The sequence below is a fragment of the Sinocyclocheilus rhinocerous genome, unplaced genomic scaffold (genome assembly GCF_001515625.1).
Source record: "Sinocyclocheilus rhinocerous isolate Xijiao unplaced genomic scaffold, SAMN03320098_v1.1 scaffold1893, whole genome shotgun sequence".
Lineage (NCBI taxonomy): Eukaryota > Metazoa > Chordata > Actinopteri > Cypriniformes > Cyprinidae > Sinocyclocheilus > Sinocyclocheilus rhinocerous.
In genome coordinates this window covers 17,445-32,299 of record NW_015654502.1, presented here as the reverse complement: position 1 = coordinate 32,299, position 14,855 = coordinate 17,445, and the positions used below count along the sequence as shown (strand labels likewise).

At 36.8% G+C, this 14,855-nt stretch overlaps 1 pseudogene; it reads left to right on the top strand.

Moving 5' to 3' along the window:
* Nucleotides 1-7,945: 7,945 nt before the first annotated feature.
* LOC107717262 (protein-tyrosine sulfotransferase 1 pseudogene) overlaps nucleotides 7,946-14,855 on the top strand; it is a 15,617-nt pseudogene continuing 8,707 nt past the window's right edge.

Genomic DNA, 14,855 nt, shown 5'->3' with positions numbered 1-14,855 from the left:
TGGAAATTCACATTAACCTTGATTGATGCATGCTGTAAATCATTGTTCATTGTTAATTCATAATAGCTAATGCATTAAGCATTATACATGTGTCATCTCAGCAGCCGGAGGACCCCACTGGTTTTGTGCAGCTGAGATCAGATGACGTTGAGAAAGTGTAACCAGAGCCCACTGGAGAAGAGCACTGATGGGCTTCTACACAAAGTGGCAAATCCCCTTTCCCTGGGTGGCAGAGCCTGGGACTGCAGACCCACAGCAGGGGATTGTGGGTTGTGGACACAGCAGACACTAAGCCTGCAGATTCTATAGCACATACCAGACGAGAGAGTTCTATTGTCCTCGATACTGGCCGGCAGAATGCCTGACCTTGCACATTAACGAAGTCTCCAGAACCGTCTCGGCCCTTGATTGGTCTCATATTTCGCCGCACAGGCATCGGCCGTAGCCATAAATCCTTTGGTAATTCGAAAATTGAGGAAGAAAGAAAATTAAGTGTCAAATCTTATTAAAGAACAAATCTGTTTTGTTTCATTAGCTAAATGTATAGTGAGTTTGCAGCATGAGATTTCAGAAAAATTCTTATTTGTGCTCCATTTTATTTGCTTAGGCAAGGAGCGGTGGGAGTACAAATCTTGAGTGTGTACGTTGCTGTATGCTGCTTTGCACTATTCATCTGTATCAGTGTCTATAATCATATGACTGGGAATAGTTACCATAACCATGTCTGATAACATTTACATAATGCTCATAAAAAGTTCCTGGTTTATGTTTAATTTAAGCTTATATGCAAATATTTGGCTGGCATTTTAAAGGAATATTCCAGTTTCAATAAATCATCAAATCAAATACATTCAAATAAATTAATTATTTAATAAACATTATTAATAAATATTTTTATATAAAAAAAATTCAGGTAAAACTTATTTGAGATGTAAAGCTTTTAAACTATTTTTTTAACAGTCTTTTTAGGTTTATGGCATTGTGTTTCAACAAATGCGTAAAATTGTATTTAACTTTACACAGGAAAGGTTGCCAGAAAATGCTGTTGATTGAGCTTAACTTTACCGAACCCAGTGCCCTTTAAATGTCAGATTAGCAGACCTTGTCCTGACTACGACCCGACTGGTATTAAAGAAGGACATAAACAAAGTCACAAGGCGACTTATGAGTTTTTTGACAATAAAATAGTGCCCGATATAACACCATTATATTTCATCACTGCAGCAACTTAGCAGGGCTGTTTAAACAAGCGCTGGATGGTGGGTGGATGACGAGGTTGCTGTTTGAGGCGCATTGTTTATGTACAGTGCAGCGAGAAGAAAGGAGATGAAGAATATCTCGGAGGCTCTGACAGCCGCTCTCCTGCCAGCTGCGGTATTAAGCTTTGAATTAATGTAGCTCTGCTCACTTTAATGAATCAGACTTGGCGTTTATTTGCTCTATAACAAGTAAGGCTTCATTTGACTATGCAGAGAGTCTATTTGCCAGACCTGAGGTCACCAAATCTTTTTATGAACTGCGGGCCGCAGAGAATATCCTTTGTTGGTTTCTCTTTCAGCCTCCCTGATTTATTATTTCTGCACTGCCATTCATCACGGCTTGTGCTGCTTTTTATGGAAATGTGTAGTTTACAGTAAATGCTTCTGCTATTGTAATTTCAAATCATCTTTCTCCATCAATGTCAATTCAAAAGTATCCATGCATTCTGATTAAAGTAAATTATTTGTTAGCTAGTTTAAGCTATGCAACTGTAGCGCTGTCCTTGAATTTGATTCCCCGAGTTCTAATATACAGTTCTGCTGGGACTTTTCATTGTTTTAATCACTCTTTGTCCCGGACAAACTTAAGTCTGTGTATAAATTTTCAGTGACTTTTGATTAATTTATCACGGCTTGTGCTGCTTTTTATGGAAATGTGTAGTTTACAGTAAATGCTTCTGCTATTGTAATTTCAAATCATCTTTCTCCATCAATGTCAATTCAAAAGTATCCATGCATTCTGATTAAAGTAAATTATTTGTTAGCTAGTTTAAGCTATGCAACTGTAGCGCTGTCCTTGAATTTGACTCCCCGAGTTCTAATATACAGTTCTGCTGGGACTTTTCATTGTTTTAATCACTCTTTGTCCCAGACAAACTTAAGTCTGTGTATAAATTTTCAGTGACTTTTGATTCATTTAAAACCACCAATGGCCCTGTCTCAAATCGCACCCTAAACCCTTGCGGCCTTCCTCTGAGTACACATTTTTGTGGCGTAATGGCGTTTTGACTATCGGGTAGAAGTCTGCTGCGGAGCTTGCTTCAGTGCGGGCTCGACAGAAGTGTGCATCGAGGGTGCACAGCCGAAAAGGGGGTGCTCGCGAGCACCGCTTTTAAAGCTAAAATGACAAACAACTGTGGTAAGTCGGAATCATTCAACAAACACGGTGAGTCATGCACGACTCCATGCTTCTTCCTCTGTTATTGTCACTTGCACTGCTTGCCACATGTTTAGTGTAGCTTTCTCTGTCAGCACCGAGGGATTCAAATGTGATAAATGCAGGGAAATAGTTAGGCTGACAGAAAAGATTTCAGAACTAGAGACACGCATCCAAACTTTAACTGAGGACAGTAAGAATGTGAGGGCCTTAGATACGGCTAAGCATACCAATTTGCAAAACTAACGGAATGCATAGTTGATATAAAAAACTGTATGACTAGTAATTTCCTACTGCTAAATTCTGGAGAAAAAAAACAGAGGTGTTAATTATCTAACCAAAAACAGTCTGCATGTAAAAACCTAGAACACTGTCTAACTCTTGATGGCTGCTCTGTCAGTTCTTCTTCATCAGTTAGAAACCTAGGTGTGCTATTTGATAGCAATCTTTCCTTTGAAAGCCACGTTGCTAACATTTGTAAAACCGCATTTTTCCATCTTTAGAATATATCTAAATTACGAACTATGCTCTCAATGTCAAATGCAGAAACGTTAATTCATGCATTCACAACTTCAAGGTTAGATTATTGTAATGCTTTATTGAGTGGTTGCTCTGCCTGCTTAATAAACAAACTCCAGCTTGTCCAAATGCAGCAGCTAGAGTTCTTACTAGAACCAGGAAGTATGATCATATTAGCCTGGTTCTGTCAACACTGCACTGGCTCCACACCACACCGAATTAAACCACACCATGCCAGTTTCTTCTGGCCAGAGGAGAACTGCGTTTCTCACAAGGTTTTTCCCCCCATTTTTGTCACCAATGGAGTTTTGTTTCCTTGCCACTGTCGCCTTTGGCTTGTTTAGTTGGGGACACTTAATTTCTGGCAATATTGTCGACTTGCCTCGAAACACCACAGGCTGGCAACTCCTGCTGGTCAAATCAGTGTAAATGCAAGGAAAACTCGGCCTAAAGTATGTATGAGCCTTTTAAAAACCAATTGCAAATGTTTTCACGAAAGAGTAGGCTATATGTATTCAATATAATGTACAAATAATTACTTACCATTACATATGAAGGTTTTGTACAATTTGTGTTATTTTATTAATGTGTAGTGTTTTGTGTGTTGTGTGTTATTGGGCAACTAGGTCAGTTAGAAGCAGATAAATATTATTTTTATATTATACATGCAGTATTAAAATTTATTAAATAAAAATGAACCTAAATTATAAAACTGAACCAAGATCAGTTAAAACCATTGGACACTCATTCATCATTTCACCAGATCAACAGCATCTAGTGGCGAACTATCGAAATTCGACACAAGCTCCGAACCACTGATTTGAAAACAAAAGGTTTGTCAGTGTTTCGAAGCCTAATGAAGCAGTGTTTGAAAAGCGCCCATCAACATAAACTTGTTGATTATACTGTTGTATAAAAGCAATAGAAACTTTTGTTACAATAGAAACAGCACTTTAGCTTGTTTACTAATAGCTTGAATATCTTTAGCCTATATTAGCAGATGTTGTACCAGCAACGGAAGTTTTGCAAAACCACTATTCATTTCAAAGATATGACATGAGAAAGGGCTGCTTAGCAAATGAGGTATGATGACATTACCATAGGTACACATACTCAGCTTTCAGTTTCAGCATTTTCTTTACAATTTGCATTAAGTACAACTACCCAGCTAACAATATTTGGTTCTCAAAACATTTGGGGAAGGTTAGTTTTTGGTTACAAGTAAAGAACCTACAGAGAACTTTCCCAGTTCACATTTGTTTCCCCCAAAAAACCTAAACGGAAAACCATATGGGAACATTACGGAAATGTTCTGTGTTTGCTGGGTAATAGCTAGCAACTAATGAACACACACACACACACACACACACACAGTACACCTTATAACTGAAAATAATTAGCCTGTGACTCAGAAACAGAGCTTATTTGCAGAGAAGTGTTTCTGAGAACTGTGGTATGATTCAAATGTTTCTCCATTTTGGAAACACGAAACCTTCCTCTTGTGAATCTTCGGTCTATTGCCTTTGAAATGCTCTCTGCTCCTAACCCTGCAGAAGTATAAGGGGGTCAGAGGTCCCGTATCTGAATGTCTCTTGAAAGGACGCCCTCTCAGTTTCAGAAGGACCCAGTGGGATGCACAATGCAGCGGTAAGGCCACGGGTCTCCTGAACCTCAGATATGTTCCACCGCCCTCTGCTTAAGATATATGGTCATGCATTGAGGTAGAGTTACCACACAAGCTGAATAATGTAACATTCTTCGACGTCTTCCTTTCCTGCATGCTGTGATCTTATTATCTGTGTTGCTGAAGAAGAACAATGTAGTTACCACCTAAAATGTCGTTTTTCATGGTCATGATTTTGTCAGACAACTTATTTCAGCCCAATTAGCTCCTGCTAAACATTAACATACTGTATGTGCGTAGTGGAAGTGACCTCGGTGGGGCTATTTGTTCACTTTTCTGCCTGACTGAATGTTAAACAAATGAAGGACCAATTTTCTTCTCCTTTGCAAACATAGTTGACTGTATGGGCCGGATACAGCCATTTCCTGCAGCCGTGTCCGGCATGCGCTGTCCCGCTAACCCCCCACATAGAGAGTCCAGTCTCTGCTGCTGCCCCTGTTAAAGACTAAAACCCTTAAAGGCATCAGAAAGCTAGATGCTGTAGAGCGGTAAATTAGGAAGGACAAGACTTTTTTACACTCTGTAAAAAAATAGGCTAAATGAGAATCTACATAAAAACACATGCTAGACTAACAATATTCCCCTGTTTGTTGTTCCATCTAGTTATCCAAGCAAACAATGCAGATTTGTGAGCTCCCAGCATGCATTGTAGCATAAATTGATTATCTGGTTGTTGCTTGCTGATGTTTTTGTCCTCATTCTTAGTTATTTGTTGTATAGTGATGTTAAGAGATCATTCCGTGTTTGTGCTTGTCACCATGATTGACGTTTGTGTTAAGCATTGAGCACTGTTTGTGCCTGTGTTGAACTATTGCTTTTAATATCTTTGCAGTTGCACAGTGGAAATTATACAGTTGCTGTCAATGGGAGAATTTTAAAAGAATTTTGACTTTTTGATCTGAAACATCTGCAAATTAATTTGCAATCTGTTGAGGATCGTCTTACACAATGTAGTTAATGAGTTAAGCATCAACTATCTTCTAACAACTGTATTTTAATTTATTTTCACCAAGGCTGCATATATTTGATCAGAAATACAGTAAAAACAGTAATATTTTGAAATATTATTACCATTTAAAATAACTATTTTCTATCTTAATATGTTTTAAAGTGTAATTTATTCCTGTGATGGCAAAGCTGAATTTTCAGCAGTCATTACTCCAGTCTTCAGTGTCACATGATCCTTCAGTAATCATTCTAATATGCATATTTGCTGCTCAAGAAACATTTATTATTATTATTATCAATACTGAAACAGTTGTGCTGCTTAATACTTGTAGTGTACTTTTACTAAGACCTCTGTTACCTGGGAATTAAACCTATGACCAATTGGCATTGCTAGTGCCATGCTCTGTTTAAGCTACAGGAATCCAAAAATGTCATCACATTGCCTTGTTTTTTAAACCAACTTTTTCTCAACAACTTCTCTTTTTTTCTTATTTTACTGTGCAATCCCACCTAATGACCCTGACTAAATCATTCCAGCTGTGAAAGCATGTAAGTAAGCCCTGATGATGACACAGCATCCATGTAAGCAGTATCTTTTACTTAAGAAACTTTATACCGCTCATGCAATTAAGAGCTCTTACAAAGGACATGTGCAACATAATCTTGTTGGTTTTTATTGAGAACAGTGTATCACTAAATTACGGATGTTGCTTTACCTCTAAATCTCACTAGATGTACCATCTGCCTCAGGATCAAAACCCTAAACAGTGGGCAATGAAAATCAGCTTAGTCAAAAATCAGACCAGGCACCCTGCCAAGCAGATTCACCTCAGTTAAACTGCGGGGACAAGCCTGCTAATTCAGTGCATTTAACATTTGCCATGGAGTTATACACAAACTGTAGACTTGTTTACAGTCAGGCCAGCTGGACCCACTGCTAAATTGTGTTAGAGGGCTATATGCAGCAATTTTTTAATAAACTAGAGTAGTACTTTAAAAACCGTTATGGAACAGCATCTAGCAGCAAGGCGACACATTAATCTTTCTTTGGCTTCTGCAGAAAGTGCTACACTACATGGCCAAAGGTATATATGTATAAAACAAGAGTGTTGCATATTAAGCCTTGCCTATATTGAATACATTTATTAATGTTTTTATAAGCACTACTGTTCAAAAGTATGAGGGTTGTAAGATTTTATTTTTATTTTATTTATTAAATTGATAGTAAAGGCATTTATAATGTCAAAAAAAATTTTTTTGTCAAATAAATGCTGTTCTTTTGAACTTTCTATTCATCATATGATCCTGAAAAAAAGGATCACAGTTTCTACAAACATATTATGCTACAACACATTGCTACAACAATGGTTTTCAACATTGATAAAAATAAGAAATGTTCCTTGAGCACCAAATCAGCAATGATTTGAGGATCATGTGACACTGAGACTGGAGTATTACATTTTAAAATAAATTCAAAAAGAAAACAGTTCTTTTAAATTGTAATAATATTTCACAATATTACATAGTATTTTTATCAAATAAATGCAGCCTTGGTGAAAGACTTCTTTCAAAAACATTAAAAATAAAACTTTTTTGAATTTTTGAAACTTTTGAAAGTGCTTATACTTACAGTATGACGCATACATTGCATTAAAACCATTAAAACCACCATTATTAATGTATATATTCATAAGCTTATACATTACATTTCAATTTTACTATACATTTTAAAGTGGCAGAAATAATGAACATTTACTTAACTTCTTAACTTTATCTTTGGTTGAAGCTAACATAATATTGTATTTTTGTTTAGCAAACATTTTCATTCTAAATATAAATGGCACAGAACCAGTTGCGGACCCTGGTTTGCTGAGTCTGGTATGGAAGAACTTGACTAGTGTTTACAAAACGCCAACCTGAACCCCATAACACACTTCTTGGATGAATTGAAATGCAGACTGTCAGCCAGACCCCGTCGCCTGTCATCAGAGCCTGACCTCAAAGATACTCTTGTGTCTAAATGGGAGCAACTCCCAGCATCCATGATCCAGCATCTACTGGAAAGCCTTCACAGAAGAGTTAATGCTCATGGTCAACAAGCACAATTGCTATGACGTTCTGCTGTCAAGGTACATTTGGCTGTCTTATAGTTTAATCAAACAATTGATGTTTTTTTTTTTTTTTTTGTGGGTACCCTTGAGTATGAACAGGCGAGTTATCTGGGCCAAGCACTTCATCACCCTCCCCTTTGTCCCCCAATCTTCTGTTATTGGCAGAGCTTGAAGGCTTTTACCTAATCAAGCCAGACACTGTGTGACTGATTAAGAATTTGATTGCAGGAGAAGAGGACGAGGACAGAGAGCTCACGCATGCACATTCATCCAGACATCCATCTTTTGTTGCAGACATTACAGGGCACATCACAAATAATCAAAGTCTTTTGTATTCTAACTTTTTACACCGTGTCCTTCCAAATAATTCCAAATACTTTGAATTTTGTGGTTTCTTGAAACATGTGTTTCCAATAAAGTATCGACTCTAACCTGAAGCTAACTGTCTGCAGACACATGATCGTTTTCTTTCAATGCTTTTTGGTAAATGAGAGCCAACCAGCTTCATTATTGCATCAAACCTTTTTTGGACAAGTCAGTAGGCAACTGAATGGTTTTAATTAAGAATAAGTTTGTGTGCTTGTGTTTTCTAACATGTTCACTGGTATGACTGAGGATCTCCATGGGATTGTGGATTCTAACCATTTCTGGTAAGATCAGACCTGACAGAAGAGCTGTGCGGTGATATGATTCATCTTCTTAAGGCGCAGTAAGTGTTTTTGTTTCTCTGACAACAGGTAGCACAGTAATTTAGATTTTATGGTCAAATAGAAAAATTTAAATAGAGCCCAAAGCTTTTTAAGGATTATTTTGAGGTTCTAGAAATGCAGCTTAAAAGGATAGCCCAGCTAACAAAAATATGTTCTAAGAACATTTTAATAATGTTACCATTAAGTCATGAAAACATTATTTTTCTTCTGTGGAAAACAAGATATTTTAAAGAATGTTTTGAATGATTTACACATACACTGAAAGATAATGGGGTCCAAAACAACACTGAAGAAAGAAAGTCATACAGGTTTGGTACAACATGACAGTGGGTTAGAAAATGACACAATTTTCACTTTTAGGTTAACATTTTTTCCCCCTTAACTTTTAAGATGACTTTAAAGTATTTAAATTAATACATTATTCCTAAAAGGATAGTCTACCGAAAAATAACAAAACTGTATCATCATTTACTCACCTTTATGTTGCTTCAAACCTGTATCACTCTCTTTCTTCTGTGGAACATAAAAGGAGATATTCTGAAGAATGTTGGTACAGACTTCCTGTGAATGGTCAAAATATATAATGCAAGTCAATGTGAACCAAAAATCTTTGTTTACCAACAAACGAGAATCCCTGCTTCTGTAGCATGCTGTCGATAACCACAGAAAATTATTTATATAACAATTAATATAAAAATCATTTAATTAATTAAATAATAAATCATTTTAAACTCATCCCATAACTTGTATAAGTCAAAACAGAACATTCAGTGGTTCTGTGCCTTTCCCTAATGCGTAGTTTCAGTCCGTCATTGCTGTATATGTTTAGGATGCAGTGAGTGTTTATGCAAGCAGTCACATGAAGCAAACTGCACAGAGGCCATATAGGAAGAGAGCACACTCGGGGGTGCCTGTCCTACTGCCGATTTGAACAGGCCCATACGGTGACACACCATGTTGCACCACACAGGCTGTGATTTCCTGCCATTCTCTCAGGACCCATCTGTTCCCACACTTTGGTGTGCTTTCTCAGCACCATCCATTCCACTCTCCGGGGACATATTGTTAAAGATGCCATGTCTGACCCACCTGCTTGTTAGTCATTACATAGTCGGTCATATTTTTGTCATCTTTCACAGATGATATTTGAATAGCCGGAGCTAGAGACCATGAAAAACGAGCTTCCTATTAACTATTAAGAGCTTCCTACTGAAGTGAACATATAGAAAAATCATAATTAATTCATAATTAAATCTCCATTTGAAGAGCTTCTGTTCAAAGAGATCTGACCATAATGAATGATTGTTTTAATATATAATATAATATAATATAATATAATATAATAATTCCCTATGTTGTAGCTATTTATTTTTCTACATGCACTTAAAAATTCTGTATTGCTTCTGTTCAAAGAGATCTGACCATAATGAATGATTGTTTTAATACATAATATAATATAATATAATATAATATAATATAATATAATAATTCCCTATGTTGTAGCTATTTATTTTTCTACATGCACTTAAAAATTCTGTATTCAAGATTAGTGGCACAAAGGTGTGGTGAATAAATCTGTTATTTGAAGAATGTCAGCTCCACATCTCTAGTGGTCAAACACAGCATTAGTAAGAAACATGAAACATGGGCTGAGAAACTATGGTGATGGGAGCTTTCAGGGCCTCAAAATATCTTGGCTCTGGAGCAGCTGAGTGCTCTGTTTTCATGTCATGGTCTATTAGTGCAATAATGGCTGTCAAATTCAACTTATTCTTCGGACTTCCTTGGAACTTGTAAACTTGCTCAGAAATACCAAATCACATTAATGTCATGCACTCAGGGAGATCACAGTTAATAATGAACATTAATTCATCAGATAAAATGTATCAATGAGTCAAAGTTCTAACATTCAGTTCAAACTATATATTTGTATATTCGAAAAATGTGAAAATATTGAACATTTCATTAGATTTAATTCTAAAATAAAATATATTTTTTCAAATTATTTTATTTGTTTAATATTTTACTTTGATCATATCAGAGATATTTGTTCCAGAAAAAAAGTAAAATTAAGTAAGCCGCACTCTTTAGTTTCTCAGCCAACAGTACGATGCGCTTTCCCTTTAAGAACCCTGTAGCACCACGGTGCTCTCTTGCAAAACACAACCAAAGAGGGCGGGGTTAAAGCCCACTGCGCGTATGGACCAATAGCATTACGTCGAAACAAAATCGTCAAATAGCCTCTGGACCAATCGGAATGTTGCTATTAAAATCGTGTTGCCTTGTGTGACATAAAACCTCCTCACGAAAGACCGTTGTTTATGATTCGGTCAGTGGAGATTTCCACGCAATAACTTATATTTAAAACAATATAGTTAAAATAATCATCTAATGCAATTGCGCAACTTTACAATCCATCAAAATCAGGTCGTGCTTGTTTGAGACAGTGAACTGAGACATGTGGAGTTGTGGCGATATAACGGGCATCTGGCAACCCCGTGAAGGCGACGCGCTTCGATGTGATACAGTTGTGGTGAGCGCAGCGTCGAGACGTTCAGAGTGTCGCATTTTAAAGCGGTGAATGGAACAGCTTAAGCGAATGGCACGACTGTGCTTTGTTCCTCGATTACAAAGAGTTCTTATGTAACACACTCATCGTCTATCGTGACGGATCTACTGCACAAGGTACGTTTCTTTACACATAACCCAAAAGTGTTGCAGCGTTACAATGTATTTGCGTTAACATCCAGCAGCATCTCAATCTACTTTCCTTCGGCGAGAACCTAAACAACCCTTTTCCTTGTTTTAGTCCACCTTAAGTTTTTGAGTATTTAAAAACTGGTCTTACGTCTCGTATGTTTTGACTGGGGGGAAATGATGCGGACTTGGCACGTGCCAACCTTTGAATTGAACTGTATGGGACGACAGCCGAGCTGTCAGTGACATCCGTCTGCTTGGTCTGTCAAACCCTGATATGTGCGTGTCAAATGAGATAAAAACACTAATGTATAGTTAGAGACGACCTTTATAGCCTAATCGTTTGATTTTAAACAGGAATAATGTGTTATTTATTGTGTCAAAATTAAAATGATTCCTCGCAAAAGTAAATTTGGTTATTTATAAGTGATTCTGTTTAGGTTTTTGTGAATAGAGCCCGTCTGTAGCCCCATGGCCTGGCAGTTACTTCAGCCAAATGTATAATTTGATTATACATAACTTGATCTTTCCTTGGGGTTTTGACTGGGTTCTAGATATCACTACTGTAATTTTTTGTTTTGTTTTTGAGCCCTGAAGTTGACTAGACTCATAGACTTTTTAAAAGTTGACATTTCTGGTAAAATGAATGAAAATGTTTATTTTATGTTATTTTTATATTTATCTATTTTTATTTTATTCAATTTTTATATTTATGTATTTATTTCATTGGTGTATTTAGCTTCATTTGGAAAAGGCGTAACATTTCATTCAAGTTAGTTGCTCATTAAGAATTAAAAATTGAGCATTAGATTAGTGTCATACTACCATTTCCATGTCTGCTTAAACTGAAAATCTATTTGATGGACAATCCTTTTTGTTAACACTTCTGCTGTAACACTAACTTCACTTGTGATTTGGTCTCACAAGCACAACACTTGCATATTGATCTGTCCTTGCATTTTGCGCAATCATGATTGTGTACAGAGACCTGAAATAATGGACTTTCAACAAAGAAAGACCTTCCTGTGTTGCTGTGTCTCTTCTTTATGGGCTAAAACGTGCATTCACTGCCTATTATGTGTAATGTTTTTAAGCCTTATTAATTTGTGTGGTTCTTTGCATGATCATTGTGGATTCTTCCAATAGTGAAGGTAGTTCTGACCCAGCCACTAGAAGAATGCAGTGGGGATTGAGATGTTTTTAGCCAATTGTTTTTAGAGATTGTCAGCCAATTCTGATGCTCAAGCACTATCATTTGTACTGAATGTGAACTACGGAGAAATTACTCTGGAGGTTTTGATTGAATTGCCGCTTCAGATCAGTTTTAGTACTGCAACACCGCACTTTGAGCATCTTAGACGAAACACTCTGAATATTAGATTAGGCCCTTTGGTTCTCAAATCCACATTGTCATAGATCATTTTAAATGTGCTGCAAAATGTGTTCAGTATTGCACGATTCATTCAAGTTCATTCAAGAACCTAAAAGCCTCTCTCAAAATGTAGAATATCACTGTCAAAATGTGGATGTATACTAATATGAAGTAATGTGATCTTAAAAGGCTTTCTACAGCAAGCCTTGGGGTTGGAGGTCGCAAGAAATAAGACCATCACAGATTAGCTAGTGCTTTAATCCCACTCTGTATCCTAGTGACCGTTTCAGCCTTGATTGAAGAATCAGGTTTAGCCAATGGCCAACAGATGATTACTGTGTTTTAGTGAAACATTTTTGACATTGCTATATTTTAGGGATGTACCAATATTAAAATTCTGATACCAATGCGTGGATAATTTGATGTTACAGGTGATATTAAAACTCTATACAGTTTTGTGCAAGAAGAAATAACAAATAAAATGCATTTAAAATTAAATTTAATATTTTTAAATACTAGGCATCACAACATTATTAACTTAGTAAGACATATTTTAATAAATTTTTTTCCAGTGTTATTAAATTATTAGTGTTTTTAAAGATTAGCTTTAAAGTTCACTCAAAAATGAAAGTACTGTCATTTTTTTCTCACCCTTAAGTTGTTCCAAACCTGTATGAGTTTCTTTCTTCGATTGAACATAAAATATATTTTGAAGTGTGTAATCAAACAGTTGTTGGTCCCCATTATGGAAAAAATACAATAGAAGTCAACGGGGACCAGAAACTGTCATTTTTGGGTGAACTATCCCTTTAAGTGAGGGAAAAAGTAATCAAAATAATAATACCAGTACCAGCCAATGCATTAAAAAACCCTAATATTACGCTTTTATCCAAAGCGACTTACAGTGCATTCAGGCTATACATTTTTTACCAGTATGTGTGCAAACCCACAACCCTTTGCGCTGCTAACACAATGCTCTACTACTGAGCCACAGGAACAAAAAAAACCCATAAAATTTTATATTTATAGAATTTGCCACTGACGATTCAAACTCGAGTTTTGAGCAGTGTAGAGTAGCGCTTGTTGTTTGTCATTTCTCCAATCACAAATGCAGACATGGTTTTATGTCAGAAAGACGGGGCATAGAGAAGAAACAATAATGTACAGTATGTGGAAAACAATGTTTTTTTAACCTTAAACCACATAAACCCATTTCATTACACCAAATACACAAAATAATTTTCTTTTTAGCAACATGATATGACCCCTTTAATATTACAAATATGGTACAGATATATTGTGCAACCCTAACTCCATTAAGGTTACCTAAAAGCTTTTCTGGCTTTAACAGCTGAGACGGTGGGTAGATAGTGGGTGCATGTGCATGATTGTTAAGGAATGGTTGACACGTGACCCGAGCGCTCCTTTTGTAATCGTTCAGAAATGCCATCAACACATGGCTGTCAGACTCGGGAGTGAGTGCATGATTCTGCTCACAAAGCACTTTCTACATCAAATGTTCCCATTCTCTCCTCGCCCTTTGAATAGAAGCCCTCATATCTAAAATGAAAAGTATCCTGCTCACTTTGTCTGTTGCTCCTTTTTCGTGCTGGATTTCATTTTCTGAGGGGTCTGAAGGGTTTTGTTCAAGTGGTCCAGATTGAACCTCCTCAGGAAGGATCAGAGTTGTATGAAAGGGAAGATTACTGAGTTTGATCTTTTCCCATGTCCGAATTGTTAGACTTTTTCTGTGTTACCACAGTCTTTAGTCTATGAAACGCCTTTCCTGTGATACCTAAATAACTCAAATATAATTTTCTTAGGATTTTTAAACGTTCAGTCTTTGGTTTTAAAGTCGTCCTGAAACGGAAGCTGCGATAGGCTTTCAGGTCAGGAATGCCTTCTTGAAAAAGTAGGGAAGGCATTCTTTGTTCAGTCGGGAATTGATTGAATAGTCTCCTTTTAATGCTGCAATGTGAGTGACAGGTTGTCCCGCCCTCACGCCGGTAAACACATTATCAGAGAAGAGAAGAGATGTCGTAGCAAGAGGGAGGGGAAGTTATTTTGATAAAAGATTATGAGGGCACATGAATTAAAAAAAAATTATGTGCACAGATAAATCATTTATAATAAATACTAGGGTTGGGCGATGTCTACCAAATTGGCATCGGACAAAGTCTACAGTGAAACATCGTGATGGACGATGACATCGGGGGGCGGGGCGGGGGTTAGGGGTGTGCCCGAAGTGTGAAACAAATAACGAAATCACGATGTCAGCTTAACATCGGCGATGGACGATGGCATCGTCTATCGGCCCAACCCTAATAAATACTGCAGTGTTCCTTAAAAAATAAGCATGGTCAATTCTGATTTCATGGTGACTAAGTAAAAAAAAAAAA